At 35.1% G+C, this 17,661-nt stretch overlaps 1 long non-coding RNA gene across 1 annotated transcript; it reads right to left on the bottom strand.

Annotated features, from left to right (window-relative positions):
* Positions 1-461: 461 nt before the first annotated feature.
* On the bottom strand, positions 462-1,663 carry LOC145794610 (uncharacterized). Its single transcript, XR_014334530.1, has 2 exons — positions 1,565-1,663; positions 462-881 (listed from the first exon to the last, which is right to left on the bottom strand). It is a non-coding gene; the product is annotated as an uncharacterized LOC145794610 (long non-coding RNA).
* Between the last annotated feature and the right edge of the window lie 15,998 nt (positions 1,664-17,661).

The raw sequence follows: 17,661 nt of genomic DNA, 5'->3' as shown, positions 1-17,661 counted from the left end.
TACAAAAAAAATCTCTAAGGTTTGACCCTTATAATAAAATAAATTCTGAATTTTTAATTTTGTCAATTTAACTCCTAATTTGTTTTTATTTGTTTTCAATATAAATCATTCATCTATTTTCTTTAAGTAAAATTGATAAAAAAAAAAAAAAATTATCCATTAAACTTAGGGATACGTAAAATGTCTAAAATATTATTCTTTTTTTGGTTAAATTTAATGGTTAAAATATCTTCTTTTTTTTTTTTTTTTTATCAATTTTACTTAACAAAAATAAGCAAATAGTTTCGATTAAAAACAAATCAAAAAATTAAGATTTAAATTGACAAAATTAAAAATTCAAGATTTATTTTAGGGGTATTTTTTTTAAGGTCCCTGATATTATGATTTTATAGTATAAAGGACATCAACTATTTTCATGATGTCTAAGGTCCCTCAACATCAATCCAGAGAAATTTCAGTCCCAGAGAAAATTCGATCCAGAGAAAATTCAACCAGAGAAAATTCAATCCAGAGAAATTCTCTGGTCCAAACCAGAGAAAATTCAATTCAGAAAAATTCAATTCTGTCTAAAATTTACCTCTCATTCTAGCTAAAATGAGGTGTACAGTTCTAGAAACTAAAGAACGAGAAAATGAAAAACATGAGTTGCAGAGATAAATCTCTCAACAGCAACGGTATACGGACACAGCTCGTTGCCTTGAAGGTGGCATGCACATAATCACCATGATGAGTATGAGAACAATCAGCATAAGAGTTGACTTGATATCTGGAGCTTCGTCTTCACCTTCTGCCATGATCAACACTTCTTGCTCAAGCTTTCTTCTTCTTTAGTTTGTTTCTCTGTAAACTATCAGTTTGATGCTTTTGCTTGTTCTTGTACTCTGCCCAAAATAAAATGTAAAGTTGTGGTTAACAACCAAGTTGACTTGTTAATTATTTTGTGCCTGAGTTGGGAGTGTACATTGAATTTGTATTTAGTTTCTTTGAATTTGCATTTAGTTTCTTTGAATATTTGACCTAAAATTCAGTTCAAATGAAAAAAAATAATCGAAATAGACGTTTTGTGAGCTAAATTACCAGAGAAATTCTCAATCCAGAGAAAATTTTCAACCCAGAGAAAATTCAGTTCCATTGCCAAATACTCTTGGAAGCTTGAACCCAGAGAAATTTGAATTTTCTCTGGGTTGAATCCAGAGAAAATTCTCAACCCAGAGAAAATTCAGTTCCATTGCCAAATACTCTTGGAAGCTTGAACCCAGAGAAATTTGAATTTTCTCTGGGTTGAATCCAGAGAAAATTCTCAACCCAGAGAAAATTCAGTTCTATTGCCAAATACTCTTGGAAGCTTGAACCCAGAGAAATTTGAATTTTCTCTGGGTTGAATCCAGAGAAATTTGAGAAATTCTACTACTAAGAAGGTGGAGAATTTTTAAAAACAGAAAAAGAAAAAAAAACCTATTTTAACCTCCTTCACTTGTGCATGTGTTTGGTCTCCGAGAAACCGTGGAAAAATTATTGAAAATTTTTAGATTCAGTATTGTATTTTGGTTGTAAGTGGCTGTACTGATGTTTCAAATTTTCAGATTCAAAGCATCAATCGGAGCTCCGTTTGACGAGATCTGGTAACCCTTTCACATTGATTCCCTTTCCAATCTTCTTCTTGCCCAACCAAACCACCCACCTGAAATCGAGACAGAAACTTGATTTCTAGAGAAAGAGAGAGAGAAAAGGAGGGACAGAAGGGAGTAGAGAGAGAGAGAGAGAGAGATGTGGGTGTTCCATCTGATCTCGCTACCTCTAACATTGGACATGGTGGTATTGACGCTGTGGTACTTCGCTGGACCATATGTGCCTCGCTACGTCCTCTTCACCGTCGGCTACACCTGGTTCTGCTCTATCTCTGTATGTATGTATATATGTACATGTCTGTGTATGTGCGTGAGAGTAGACAAAAGGAAGGGGCAGAATTTCTCTGTGATAAATGAGAGGGACCTTAGACATCAAAAAATAATTTTGTGGATCTCTTCCATTATGAAAAGTGGGAGAGGGACCCTAGACCAATTTTCCCTTTATTTTATTATAATGGTCAAATCCTAGGATTTTGTTTTGGTAATTTTTCCAAAAAAAATATTAACGTAATATTATAAAATAAACATAATATAAAGCCGATGAAAAAATTTAATTAGACTAAATATTATATCTTGAAAATTTTTAAATCTTCAAATTTAAAAAAAAAAAATTTCTTAATAAACCTTAAGCAACATACTAATAAATAGCCTAAATCAAAGGTTATGGGGAGATTGAAGTCTCCATAGGGAAGTCATATGACTTGCGCTTAACTTGATCGGGTGTTGTGACTTTTTTTATCTAGAAAGCACACATATTTCCAAAGATTTTTTTGCACTCAAAGCTTGAATCGGAGAACTCACTGTGACGAACACTTATCTACTCGGATTTTTTTTGGATGAATGATTGCATGGTAAAAATTAAATTTGTGTAGCGTAAGGTTTATATATAGAATAAATCTTAATTACAAGATAAAAATTTTAAATAATTAAGTCTAAATTCATAATATTGTTGCACTCAAAGCAGTCCAAGAGATCATAAGTGATAGTTGTTGTCATCCTCATCCTCTACAAGGACAAAATGCAAAAGAAGCATATTAAATGTATATTAAAAAGATTTGAAAATATTATATATATTTTTTATTATATTTATTTTATGTAATATTTAAAAATTTTTAACTTGCATTTTAAAGGTACACATTAACAAAGTTATTTTTTTTTTTTAAAAAAGAAAGCAATAATTTTTTTTTTTATTACAAATTGATGAAGAAAGTGTCTAAAAATAAGGTGAAAAAGTTAAAAATTATATCAATTTCAATAGAAAAGTAAAATGAATCCAATAATTTTTTTTTTAAGAACACTTGTTGGCTGAACCCTTAAAATAAAGATCAAACCGACTTGAATGCATTATTAAGGAAAAATATTCGCCACTAATTTTCAAGATTAAGATATTGTAGTAGGCTTGTTTCGATTTTTTTTAAAAAAAAAATTTAATTTACGTTCAGTAATTTTCTTTTCACTTTTTGGTTTAGTTTCAAAGAATACGGTTTTTTTTTTTTTTTTTTTTTGTAATTTATTATTTTCTTAGGGTTCTCTAGTAGAGATGAACCTAAAAAAAAAAAAAAATTTAAAAATACAAAAAAATTCTCTAAGGTTTGACCCTTATAATAAAATAAATTCTGAATTTTTAATTTTGTTAATTTAAATCTTAATTTTCATATTTATTTTCAATGTAAATCATTCATCTATTTTTTTTAAGTAAAATTGATGAAAAAAATAATATTTTTATCGATTAAACTTAGTATACATAAAATGTCAAAAATATAATTTTTTATTGAGTTTAATGGTTAAAACAGCTATTTTTTTATCGGTTTTACTTAACAAAAACAAACAAATGGTTTAGATTGAAAACAAATCAAAAAATAGGATTTAAATTGACAAAATAAAAAATTCAAGGTTTATTTTATTACAATGGTCAAATCCTAGTTTTTTTTTTTTTTTTGGTAATTTTTCCCAAAAAAAAAAAAAAATTCATAAAAATAAAATAAAAATAAGCTCATATTTGCAGTAAGCTAATTTGCAACAGGCTTTCCCAAAAAAAAATATTAGCAACTACATAGAAAGCGGTAATCCATAGGCTGAGCCCATAAAGTAAATGGGCTTGTAGCTTAATGACGTCACACTAATTGAAGCCCAAGGCCCACAGCGGTAGAGTGGGGTGAAAGCTAGTCTACGGGATGGGTTGGCCTCTCCTAAGATTTTTAAAAAATAAAAAAAAAACCCAAATTTCATAATTTTGATATAATTATATTGATATCTCTTTTATTAAAGTTAAATATAAAGTTAAATAGACCGAAATTAATTGAAATGGTGTGAAAATATAAAATAAACAATGTAAAATATACAGTTTGTATAAATGGACGATAATATTAATTTTTTTTTATCTATATAACTAGCAAATTATTGATAAAAAATAAGGTTACGTATTTATATGAATTAAAATCTAAGAAGAATTCTATATGATTATGTCAAAATTGTGGGATATATTATATTTGTTTTTAAATCTAGAAAAGGTTAGTTCAATTTACTCTTTTATTATTTTGTGAGGAAATGTGGATAAACATTATCTCTTTTATTATTGTGTGAGGACATGTGAAAATTGTTTATTGTGTGAGGTCTCTCAACTCAATTTGTGAGGGGCATAAAATCCACATTTGATTGCTAAATTGTTGACTTTTTTGGCTTTCGAAGGTTAATAGTGTAAATTTAAGTGTGCTAGCAATGATCAATCAGTCCTCACAGAGAATTTAATTGCTCACAAATTATCAAACGATTATGTTAAAGTTCTTTTAGTCTCAATGAAGATGACAGTTATTGGTGGCTTTGTTTTAAGAGAACCTTGCAAATAACAATAGATATAGAACAATTCAGAAACTGAATTTCATTAAGCAAATGAGAACTTACAATGACCTAGCCTTGAAGAGGTTCACAGCAACAAACTACTTAAAACTACTCCTAGGAAATGAAGTACAGTAAGAGAATTGAAGGTATAGGAATTGAAGAACTGGAAATATAAAAAATTGGAAAGAAAATATGAAGTAAATAACTAGTTTCTAGATCTGAGTCTGCTCTTCTTCTTTTGGCCTTCTCTACTATTTATACTTCCGAAAAGTAACCGTCGAAGTGGGCTTCTAACCATTGAAATGCACTTCTACGATCTCTAGTCATGGCTTCGCACAGTTAGCTTCCACTACGCCATTCTTTTAGTTTGGCTTCCCTCATGTATTTGAATTTGAATTCTGAGTAACCGTTGGGCCACGTCATCTTATGTCTTTTAACTGCTCCAGCACTGCGTAGATCCATCAATACCAATATGAACTGCCACGTGTCTATTGCTAATTGGAAACTTGCATTAACTTCCCCAATTACCCTTTACGAGCCATGTGTTACGCTGCTATTGACTTATATAAAATATACAACTAACATTATCCCCCGCACTAATATACCCAATACTTGGTGATATTAGTGGATCCATGCACTTTGCCCACGTTCTAAAACGTGCATGAACTTCTTAGAAGTGCAATCATCTTTAAATAATGAAGCACTGAACTTCATTAACTCCTCTCTTGCATTTGAACCTTTCCACCACCATATGTGCATACAAAGGGATTTATACATCTTCAATGGCCAATCAAGCCTGCTCTTTCATTGATCAAGCATACGAGGAGGCTTTGGATGATGATGACCGACCTCGAAAGAACTTGCATGCATTTATTGTGCACATTTATCTACCTCAATTTATACAAGTTATGGAAGCTTTTGTAGAATATAAACCTCTGGACCAAGAATTTGTAAAAATGGATCTTGGAAACTCTTCTTCTATTCCAAAACTTTCTGCATTGGATAAGGCTGTTTCCTTCTCCTCTAAAAATATTGGTTGGGATGCTTGGTCAACACTGGCTCAACCTCAAATAAGGGAACGGATTCATCACAGAATTGTTGAATTCGATGATCCCCTTTTCGTGCCTCCTTCTTCCTGCAGCTCATTGTTTAGAGGACAACTTGCTTTCGGTGTGGTATACCTCCTCCCTGCCAACAAGGATAGTGCAGAAGACTCCCCATCCCATTGGAGCATTGGGATTCAGTCCCTCATTCTTGGTTGAGAAGAAAAAATCTTGCTCTTAACCCCATAGCCTAATCAGAGCTTTATACCTTTTTGGACCAACTTTCTCTCATACTTAACTAGCATAAATTCTCTTTGGCCACTAGTGACTCTTTGGATAACATTGCTATCACTCGAATTCATACTCAGTACGAAGCGGAGAACCTTCTTGAAGAATATGATTGTTTCAAGAACATGGACTCAACATACTGGGATGATGTAGATATAGACTAGACAGAGCAAAGTTTGAAGGAGACTGAGTTCAAAGTAAAGGCTAAGCAGCTTGTCTATCAAATAAGAGCACATCAGCTGCAAAAACCCAATTTAGATAGAATTGAAGATAGGATAAAGAAAGAACACAAATTAATAAAACATTGTTGAGCTAAATTCAATGATCTTGTTACTTTTTCTATTCCTTACTACTATGAAATTGAATTTGTAGCCAGATAGGCCCTCATAATGTAAATATTTATATAAATACAACTGGGTTTTCCCATATTCCATTTTGCTTGATCTGGTTTTCCTATCCTAATTGTATGACTTTATTCCTTACTTTGTTCACATAATTCATGTAACTAACAGCTTTCGAATTAACCAATTTTACTTTGAAGCCTGGTTTAAGTGTTTTCGAAACACGAAATTTCTCTTAAGAATAACAATATTTGCCTTGGGTTTTCGTATTCCAACTATATGGTCAATCTAATCTATGCCAACAACAGTTTTGATTTAACCAATTCCTGCTTCGAGGCCTAATTTAAGTATTTCAAATCATGGAGTTTCTCTCAAGAATGACAATATTTGTCCTACGTATTCCAACTATATGGTCAATCTAATCTGTGCCAACAACAGTTTTGATTTAACCAATTCCTGCTTCGAAGCCTAATTTAAGTATTTCGAAGCATGGAGTTTCTCTTAAGACTGACAATATTTGTCTTCAAAAAGATCTGTTTTAGTTGGAAAGTTCACACTAGTTTCTGGTTCCTGAAATTTCCACATTGCTTGACCAAGTATTGGCTTTGCAGTATTTACTTACTTTGAAGTCCAAAAAATCAGGCAAGAACCATATTACTACAAAGACTCTTTCGAAGGACTTTACCTTTTACAGAAAACCTAATATTATGTCTTTAAAACCTTTGAAGCAAACAAATCCCAGCTATACCTAACTTTTAAGGCATAAAACTGTCTTTGAAGTCAACTACCTGCTCTTGAAGTCCAACTGAGTGTTTGAAAACTGGCTTCGAAGCCAACTTCTTGTTTTTGAAACCAAACTAAGTATTTGAAATATGCTTCCCTCTCAAAAATTTACCTTTGAAAGAGACTCTCTATGTTGTGTTTTCAGGACCCCTTGCGTTTTAAAATAAAGGCTTTAACTCCACATGAGTCCAAAATAACTAAGTAGCTATCTTGGGTCTATTTGACGTATTAGGCTAACTGGGTAATTTTTCAGATAGAAAGGTTTAAAACCCCTTCTTCTCACGCTTTACCTATTCACTTATCCAAAATTTCCCTTTTCATTTCCATTGCTCTTGACTGCAACTTTTTACTCATTCTATACTTACTCTCCTTATTCTCATTTCATCCTTTCACCGATGGCTTCTTCTTCATCAAAAGTACCGATCGTCGAGCGTGTTAGCCCGTCTGTGGCTTTGAGAAGGTGTATCAATGAAAGTGCGATAAATACAAAGCTGGTGAACGATGTGCCGTTGATGGACGTATCTTTATTCCTTGTTACCATGCTCAAGGGGAGTTCGTCCTTGGACCTATCTTTAAGGAAGCCTCTTCTCAGCTTCCTGCTCTGTACCCTCGTTTAGAAGATCACTGTTTTCTTTACGAAGGTGGCCTTGATTGAGGAAACTGGAGGATGAACTAACCCCATTGTTGCTGGCCCACACTAAGGATGGAATTAGAAGACTGGTACGACCGGGTTGTTCGTGCCAGAACATGGGATCTCCAAGAACTCTGCCTTCTTGATGCTCTTCAACTCTCTAGGTTTCCTATTCCTGAAGACCCCTTTTTAATACTTGCTGCACTTTGCTTTTGGAATCCTACTTTTAATTTTTTCCAATTTCGGTGTGGCATGATGGCTCCTACTGTTCTTGATATGTGTAATCTCTTAGGGCTATCACCCATTAGCACCCCTTTCGGTCTAGATTATCCTGATCTTAAGGTCCCTTTCTCTATTCCCCATTTGAACTATTCATTTAGTGATTTTGTGAGCTCCGAAAATAAGAAGGAAGACCCTGTAACAGACTGAGAGTTTTTCTCTTTTCTTTTATATTGGCTTTGCAAATGCCTTTTTTGTACGTCTTTTCAGAGGATCATGCCTGAATTTGCCCCTCTTGCCAAGGCTCTTGCTTCGAAGAAGAAGATAGCCTTGGCTCCATATGTTTTAAGCCATGTCTATAGAGCCTGCTCTCAATTTTGTGAAAACCCTCTAGATGTTAACCAAGGAGGACCACTCTGGGTATTGTAACTATGGCTTTTTGCCTATTTCACTGATTTACAGTCCAGGTGCTTGAGATTCTTGGTGCAAGATCCTACTACTTATAGAGTGAAGTATGCCTGAGTTTCCCTCTACCCTTCTAGCTTTGCTTATTACCTCACTTTCTTCCATCAACTCCCAACTTCTCATCTCTCAGCCTTCTTCTGTCCCTTCAGAGCTAACACAGGGCCATCATAGCTAAGAATCTGTCTAGCTGATAGGACTTGCTCTAACCCCTCTACACAGAGATATGTGGGCCTCTATTCTGATTCCAAGGGAGCTCTTCATTGGCACCTTGAATCCTCGAGCTTATAAGTGCATATCTGAAGCTTACTGCCCTACTAAATTTGCTATGTAATTTGGGTTTACTCAAGGGATTCCTGTCCCTCTTTGCAGCCAAACTGACCTAAATCTTGCAAGTAAAGAGCTGAAAGTGCCAAAAACCAGGCTGGATGAAGCAACCTCGAAATTGATACAAGACTTGATTGAATTTGAATTCACTCCATTCATCCTACAAGGCACTGCATTGAAGAGCTACCAAAATTGGTGGACAGACAATATGGAAGTGCACTCACTACTACAAAAATAGTTAAAGATCACACTTTGACAAAAAACAATATCTCACTTTTATTGGAAGTGTGATAAAAAAATTAGATTGATATTCTAATCACACTTAATTTGATTGAGTGTGATAATATTCATTTTTTATGTCACTTTTCAACTAAGTGTGATTATATATATATTTTTTTAATCACACATTCTAATTAAAGTGTGATTATATATACACTAGTACTTTTTAATCACACTTTTTAAATAAATGTGATTAGATATATATTTTGTAATCATACATTCTAATTAAAGTGTGATTATTTATATATTTTTTAATCACACCTTCTAATTAAAGTGTGATTATATATTCACTACTACTTTTTAATCACGCTTTTTAAATAAGTGTGATTATATATATATTTTTTAATCACACATTCTAATTAAAGTGTGATTATTTATATATTTTTTAATCACACATTCTAATTAAAGTGTGATTATATATATATTATTACTTTTTAATCACACTTTTTAAATATATATAATCACACTCCACTACAAGAAAAAGCATCTTTGGCGACTAAAAAAGCACATTTGGTCGCTGAAAGTATAGGTTTTGGCGACTAAAAAAACATTAGTAGCCAAAAGTAAAGATTTTTGACGACTAAAAAAATTTAGTAGCCAAAAGTATAGGTTTTGGCGACTAAAAATCTATTTGGTTGCCCATATATGGCTTTTATCGACTAAAAAAATTTTAGTAGCCAAAAGTAAGGCTTTTTGGCGACTAAAAAAAAATTAGTAGCCAAAAGTGAGGTATTGGGTGGCTAAAAAGATGTTTGGTCGCCAAAAGTGAGGCTTTTACCGACTAAAAAAATTTTAGTAGCCAAAAGTGAGATTTTTTTGGCGACTAAAAAAAATTTAGTAGCCAAAACTGAGGCATTGGGAGACTAAAAAGATATTTAGCAGCCAAAAGTGAGACTTTTTGGCCACTAAAAAGAAGTTTAGTCGCCAAAAGTAGTAATTTTAGCCCGGGAATTAAATTTTTTAACGACTAAAAAATAATTAGTAGCCAAAAGTATAGAATTGGCGACTAAAATTATGTTTAGTCACCAAAAGTGGTCTCTTTTTTTTTCTAGTAAATAATTTATTTTTACATAAATTATGTTCAATAAAAAATAATTATCTTTATATATATACTTTTATATTAATACGGGTCTATGTACTATATAAATAATATATGTTGCATATATAATCATATGATATTATAGAGGTGTAGTGGAAATAGTGTATTGTATAAGGTTTATGGTGTGAGAGGGTTGATGGTTCGAATCTCCACAAGAGCAAATAAGAAGTTAGTGAGTGTAATATATATTTTTTTTCACATCTAAATGTTATTAATCACACTTAAAATGTGTGATCTAAATATTTTTAATCACACTTAAAAGGTGTGATCTAAATACTATTAATCACACTTAAAGTGCGATCTAAATATTTTTAATTACACTTAAAAGGTGTGATCTAAATATTATTAAACACACTTAAAAGTGTGATTAAAAATAACCCCTTTTAATCACACTCCCAAAGATCACACTTTAATAAAACTTAAAAGGTGTGATTAAATAACATACATCACACAAAAAAAAGTGTGATTTTTATCTGTTTTTGTAGTAGTGACTTGGCCATTTCTCCCCAAGATCTGCTGGTAGGGCTAGATATGCCCTCCCAAGCCAAGCCCAAAGAGACTGGAATCACCATCATTTCTTCCACTGCTCCTGCTATCCCAGCTCCTACTCCTGTTGCTTCAGTGCTGCTCCTACTGCCTTACCCCCTCCTCCTAGAGTCACCAGGGCCACTTTAAAGAAAGGTATGCACTTCTGTTTTCCTTTTCTCTTTTCCTTTTATGATGCCTTGCTTATATACTTATAGCTTCTATTTGGTGTAGGAGCTTTACAAGAAGACTCTCTTTAGAGGGCTTAAGCTTTGAACATTCTCGAGGGCAAGTAGTAACAACGAAGGAAGGGAAAACTTTTGCTTGACTCTGAAGAGGAGGTACCTGAGGCCCATCCAAAGGAGGAAGAAGCACCAGAGGAGGAGGAAGAAGCACCATAGGAAACACCACTAAAAAGGCAGAAAAAGAAGACATTCTCTCATTCTGAGCTCATGAGGGACTCCACTCATGAGGCAGCTGCCAAAGCAGTGGAGAAGGAACAGTCCAAGGAGATCATTGTTTTCTAGAGGTCAAAGAAGAGAAGGCAGCAACAAAGACAAAGAGAAGAAGTTGCTGTTGCTGAAACAATACAAAAGGAGACTGGAAGGAAGAAACAAACTGCTGAACATTATACCCTTCGCAACTCTCCAATTATTACCTCTGTAACCACTAAAGCTACTAACTACTCTAAATACTTTTGAGAATTGCCTTTTCTAAGATTTAGCATGTATTTGACATCTTTTTATTTCTGAAATATAGCAGCAGCCAACTTACACCTTCCAACTCTAACACTGCCTTCTTCTACTTCATCTGGGGGTGAAGGGCCCTATTTGACTTCTGCAGAACCGAGGGCAGCTTTAAAAGGAAAATGGAAGGTTAATCCTGAAGTGCCATTGAATGTAGAACCTCTCTAGTTGATATTCCCACTTTCTAGTTCTACACTGTCCATGCATTATTCCCTTATTTCCTTGAGGCCAAGCATCCCAGCTTTCTTTTCTCTAGTCTTTTCAATTCTTTGAACTTGTCTCTGGTTTCCATTGCCTTACCTCTGTAGGCCCCTTACAGAGTCCTGGCTACCCCACTATCACCTGAGAGAACCCCAGTTGTCACTTCTCCAGTGGTAGCTGGTACTTCTAAAGATGACACTAGTAGCTCACCAACTTCACTCCCACCATCTAGCTCTAGTCCCTCCTCTCTTGACTTGCTGGTGGCCAGGACAATAGACACTGTTGGGGAATCCTTAACTCCTTCTCCTGTTCCCATGCTGCCATCTCTTCCTTCAACTAGTGACTCCTCTATACTTCCAATGTTAGAGGAAGAGATGGACATTTTCGAAGCTCGGCTGGCTGGCCTATTTGATATATCTTCACCAGCTCAAGCAGCCAGCAGTGAGGCTGAGCCATTGGTCCTTACTGACTCCCTTCAAGAGATTACTGAGAGTTCTTCCATTGCTAGAGAAGTCTATTTGCCTTAAGTGGACTTAGGCACCTGTTTAGATTTGCTGAAATCATTTTCAAGGATCCCATTCGAAGCCTTGCAAAAGCCTACCATTAAAAATGGTTTTCTCAAATGCTGCAAAGCTTTCGAGTAATCCAACATGGCCTTCTCAGGCCACTTATCCCAAGCAGCAGCCACTATGGATTTCTATATCAATATCTGCCACATGGCTAAGGCTGTAAAAGAGGAGCTGCTGAAGGACAAAGAGTTTGTCTCCTAAATACATGCTGAAGTTTTCGAATTAAAGGGACAACACTCCTATGTCTCTCAGCTTCGAAACCAACTCTTGCATAGGAAGACACAGGTGGAAGAGGAGCTAGCAGCAGTCAACCTAGTCTTGAGCCAAAATGTTGAAAGATTGCAGACTACCAACCAAGGGCTAGCTGACAGAAGGCATGACATGGCTACAGCCATTCAGTTGTTCCCATCCCTTAGGAGTAGAGAATCAATTGCAAGGGAACAACTGAAACATTGTACTGATTTTTAGGCCAACTTATGGCTATCTGTACTCAAATTTTTATGAAATGAAAACCTTTGTTATCTATTGAAATATTACATGCTCTTTCATTATTTTTACTTAGCATTTCTTACACTCCTTGTGTTTCCCACACATTTGAATAATAAAGCTTCGAATATCTGTCATTGATTTTCTTGGGATGCACACAACCATTTAGATTTCTTAAATGGTAGGCTCCTTCAGGCAAGACTCTATGAATTTGGCATGGTCCTTCCCAATTAGCTGACCATTTGCCAAATTTATAGCTCTTAATGCCTATTGGAAGTATTGTCTTCCACACCAAGTCGCCTTCATCAAAACTAATGTGCTTGACTTTCTTATTATAATTTTTTACTGCCTTTTTCTTTTGGAAAAGAATACTATTTAATGCCAAAATTCTAGCTTCATCTACACTCTCTAACTCCAAGAGCATGCTCTGATGATACTGCTCAGTAGTTAACTGGTCTTGGCATTTTACCCTCAAGAATTTGATGTTAATTTCCATAGGCAACACTGTATCATGCCTATACACTAAGACATAAGGAATGACTCTTGTACTTGACCTTGGAGAAGTTCTATAAGCCCATAATACATTTAACAACAAGTTATGTCAGTCCTTAGGATTGTCTTCCACAACTCTTTGTATTCCTTTCTTCAAGGACTTGATAGATGATTCATCTTGACTATTTACTTGCGCATAATAAGAGGTGAAATTAATAAGACTAATTTTAAATTCTGTTGCGAAAGATTTTACCATCTTTCCATCAAACACAGTTTTATTATCTACAGTTATGGCCTGTGGGATGCCAAACCTATGAATTAATTCTTTGATAAACCCAATAACTTTAGACTGATCCGCAACCTTAAAAGGTTTAGCTTCAACCCATTTAGTGAAGTAATCTGTGGCCACTAGAATGAAACAATGTTGCTTCGAAGAGGGTGGATATATTTTTTCTATCATATCCATAGCCCAACCTCTACATGGCCAAGGCTTCACAACTGTATGAAAGTCAGTTATTGGCACATGCCTTATCAGGTCACGATTCTGGCATGCCTAACATCCCTTTGTATATTCTATGCAATCACTCCTTAAGGATGGTTGGCCAATAATAAGAATGTCTTCGAAACAACCATCTCATCTTCATACCAGGCTGATGGGCACCACAAATGCCTTCATGCACTTCAACCTTGGCAGTTAGTGCCTCTTTTGACCTTAAACATTTCAATAGCAGTCCATCTGCTCTTCTTTTGTAAAGAGCATTCCCATATACTATGTATTGCTTGGACTGCAATTTAAGCTTCTGGCTGGCTTTCGAAGATGGGCTAATCAAATACTGAATAATTGGATGCCTCCAATCTTGCTCTTGCAAGTCATTCTGATTAGCTTCTACCATAATGCCCTTTTTAGCCAAAAGTGGTATTAACTTTTGATATGTTGCTTGAGTTATGTCTATTTGAGTATCACCCCTCATTTTGAAATTCGAAGCCTGCTGAGCTACATCATTGACTTTGTGATTCATGAATCTTGGGAAATAAGTCACATTTGCTATTTGAAATTGAGACAGCAAATGTAATATAGCAAAATAATATGGTAACATGCTTGCACTTTAACATTTAAAAACTTCTTTTACTTGGTTGATTATCAATTAAGAATCTCCAAATATATAAACTGCGTAAGCCTGTAGTCCAGTAAGTATCTCAAGTCCCGTTACCAAAGCTTCATATTCAACTTGGTTATTGGAATAAGTAGTCTCATCAATTCTGAAACCATGTGTGGTTTCACCCTCTGTGGTGACTTGATTACCACACCAATTCCAATTAGATCATTGACTTTTGATCCATCGAACCACATTTGTCATGTTCAACGTTAGCCATGCCAAGATCCATTATCTCTTGGCTCTCTTTTTGACATGGATGGTCTGCCAAAAAATTAGCTAGAACCTGTTGTTTTACAACTTTTGGGGGAACATATTCTAGATAAAACTCTGATGAGGCAAAAATCCATTTGCCAATTTGTAGGTCGACTTTTCGTGCCCCTTTCGGAAGACGAACAAGCCCTGCAGCATCGGACTCCTGTGGTTCAGAATCTGATCTCACAAGTGCAATGTGAAATAGATAAACACCAAAGAGACCAAATCCGGCAAATCTTTTGAAAAATCGATTTTAAATCAAAATGCAAAAAATGGACTGTTTTGCCAGATAGAAAGTCGCCACCTAAATATTTTTGGAAAATTTAGGAAACCCATGACTTGTGCCAAAGGCCGCGTGTTCTTCATCACCAAGATTATCTCGGCGTGGCAACTTAGGTACGAGATGAGAAGGTCATGAATTGAGCACCCCCGTTTGCCCGATCAAAGGTCGGCCTTTACTAATCATGATATGAATCTTATTTACATTATATGCTCTTGTTCCGATTATTAGGCTAACCTTACTATGTGATGCGCACACACAAGTATAGACTATTTTGCCAAATTTGAAACATTTGATTTCATGTTTTTTTTTTTAAAAAGAGTTTGTCAATATGTTACTTGAAAAAGTTGGCTCAAATGTACATGAATCAGACTATCCCAATTCAAGCAATTAGCCTTCATCTCCAAGCATTCAAACAATTTATCATTTAAGAATTTAGCCTCATAGCAAGCATGCTAGACATGGCAATAATCACACTCATGCAATTATGCTAAAGCAAATAAAAACTCACCTAATACTCCAAGCCAAAAAGATGAAAGAGTTAAGAAAAATGCATGATCCTAACTATGCAATATAACTAATGCAACACATGCGATATGCAATCTAAATAGGCTCAGCTACTAATATGGCATATGATTCAATTTGATAGCACGCGGTCTAAGCACGTATTCAAAGAATGTTTAACTTACAATGCAAGTTAGAATGATGCGTCGAACCCAATGCATGCAAGACAAGTGGATACAAACATGAAGTATGCTAAACAAAACATGATGCCCTAAACTAACCATCATAAGCTAGTAAATAAAAGGAAGAAAGACGTGAGGTTGGAAGACATGCACATTATTACAAGTTTTGCTTGCCCTCACGCAGGAGGGTCTGAATAAACTAACTAGCTAAGCTAATTACTACAAATTAACTAACTATTACAAAAAGAAATGAATAAATTAGCTAAGCTACTCAACTAATTATTACAATAAATTAATTAACTATTCTAGCTAACTAGTTACAAGACAAAATTAAATAACTAGTTTAGCTAACTAATTAATTACAACATGAAGTAATCAAATTAACTACTCTAATTACTCTTTCTCGGGAAATGAGGGATGCTCATGTATGCACGCACTTTCCACCTGAAAAAGCCACTGTTTCTGCTGCCAAATGTCTTTGTTGCACAGTAGAACACGTGCACTGATTTTCCAACTTAGAATCAACTCTGTTTTGCTTCAAAAGCACACTGCTGGATTTTGCACAGGTGGCCGGCAGGCTAGAAATGATGGCCTGCCATCCACTGATGGTGGCCTGCCGGCCATTGTTGTCTGATTCTTTCTGCTGCAATAGAGAGCAAACAGTGCACAATACAGGGTATTCTCAAGAGTTGTTTGCACAACTTACTCATCCTTATCATCAAATAGCTCAAAGGCGTGGCAAAATTTGATTCACAAACCATAAATGGATGCAATTTCATTGCATGATGGCTTATGAACCAAGTGTGCAAATTCAATGAATGCAATAAAACAAAACTCTCAAAACCACCTCCCTATCATGAATGATCAAGGGAAGTAGTTGACAATAAATCTTAAGTCGTTTGCATCACTTATGAGTGTGGAACGACTCAAGACTCAAGGGTTCAATTAACGTCCGATTGAACCCAAACCAAATTATTATATTGCCCTTTTTTAGTAACCAATTTTATTACTCCATTTTAGATAACTTTCAATTGTTTAATCGATCAAATCCAAAAGTAAGTTTAACTCCTCTAAAGGAGAGAAGTGTCAAACCGAGAGTTGGTTTAAGGCATGAGAGAGATGTCATGCTGTTGATAATGAACCCCTAAAAGGGATTAAACCATTAAGCACGACAACCTTAATCTCAAGCTTAAAAGAATAATAGGTTTGAAACAACTCTCAAAGCAAAGCAAAAGCCAAGAAAAGAGGGAGGTTGCAGAGGTGATTAAAGGTGATCACAAGTATGGGAAATAAAAAATAAGTGTTATCAACTCAAATAAGTTAGTATCTAATGCTTAAAACACCAAACTTATGATCACAAGCATGGAACGACTTTGGTATTTTAAGCATTAGACACCAAACTTATGAGGACAACTACACTACAAGCATGCAATACAAGGCTCAAATGCAATGGACACTTAAAAACAGTCCTAAAATAGTGCTAAATACGTCCTAAAACCTGCTGGAATTAAGACAAAAAATGCTAAAACAATAAGCTAAAAATGGATCATGCTAGGCTAGTAAGCAAGACACAAGGAGGGGAGGCTAACCCCTCCGATTTTGGAATTCAAACCATGATTTTAGCTACTAAAATAACTTTGAAAATCAGTGTTTAAAAGTTCAAAAAAAGATAGTGTAAAGGTGGAAACACAACGGTAAAGGCCTTGAAAACAAGGTGTAAAGAATGGTGAATCACCCCTCAACCCTTATTGGCCTTAGACCACAAGTTTCAACCCAAAAATACAAAGTTTATACAGCCCAAAAATAGTGAAAAAACAGTAGGAAAAAAAGTAAATAAAGCAAGAAGAGAAGCAAAGCTTTATACCTCTTGAAGAGAAAAACCAATTCTAGGCAACAAATCAAGGCACAACACACCCTCAAGAGCTCAAACAAGGCTCAAAGGTACCTTAGCTCAAAGATGGAGAGGTTTGATTAAGAGTGTATAGGCAAAAGCTTGTAAAAAGCTAAGAAATTGCAAGAGAGTGAGAGAATTATAGAGAGAGAGAGAGAGAGAGAGAGAGAGAATTTTTGCTCTAAAAATTCCAACCTTAAAAATGGAAGGGGAGGCCTCCTATATATAGAAAACCATGCAACTCCCTCAGAAATATCAATACATACACGTGTAAGAAGGTGCATGCATCTGTGCCAACAGCTGGCAGAAAAATATCTGCAAAACATACCTGTGGTCGGCAGGCCACTAAAAGGGGCCGGCAACCAAAAGCAATGGCTGGCAGCCAATAAAAGGGGCCGGCAGGCCACAAGAGATTGTAGGCTCAAAAATCTCTGGTTT

This window comes from Camellia sinensis, chromosome 7 (assembly GCF_055761805.1).
Source record: "Camellia sinensis isolate YWXY chromosome 7, ASM5576180v1, whole genome shotgun sequence".
NCBI lineage: Eukaryota > Viridiplantae > Streptophyta > Magnoliopsida > Ericales > Theaceae > Camellia > Camellia sinensis.
Note: the sequence above shows the minus strand (reverse complement) of the source record. Positions and strands in the feature narration are given on the sequence as shown.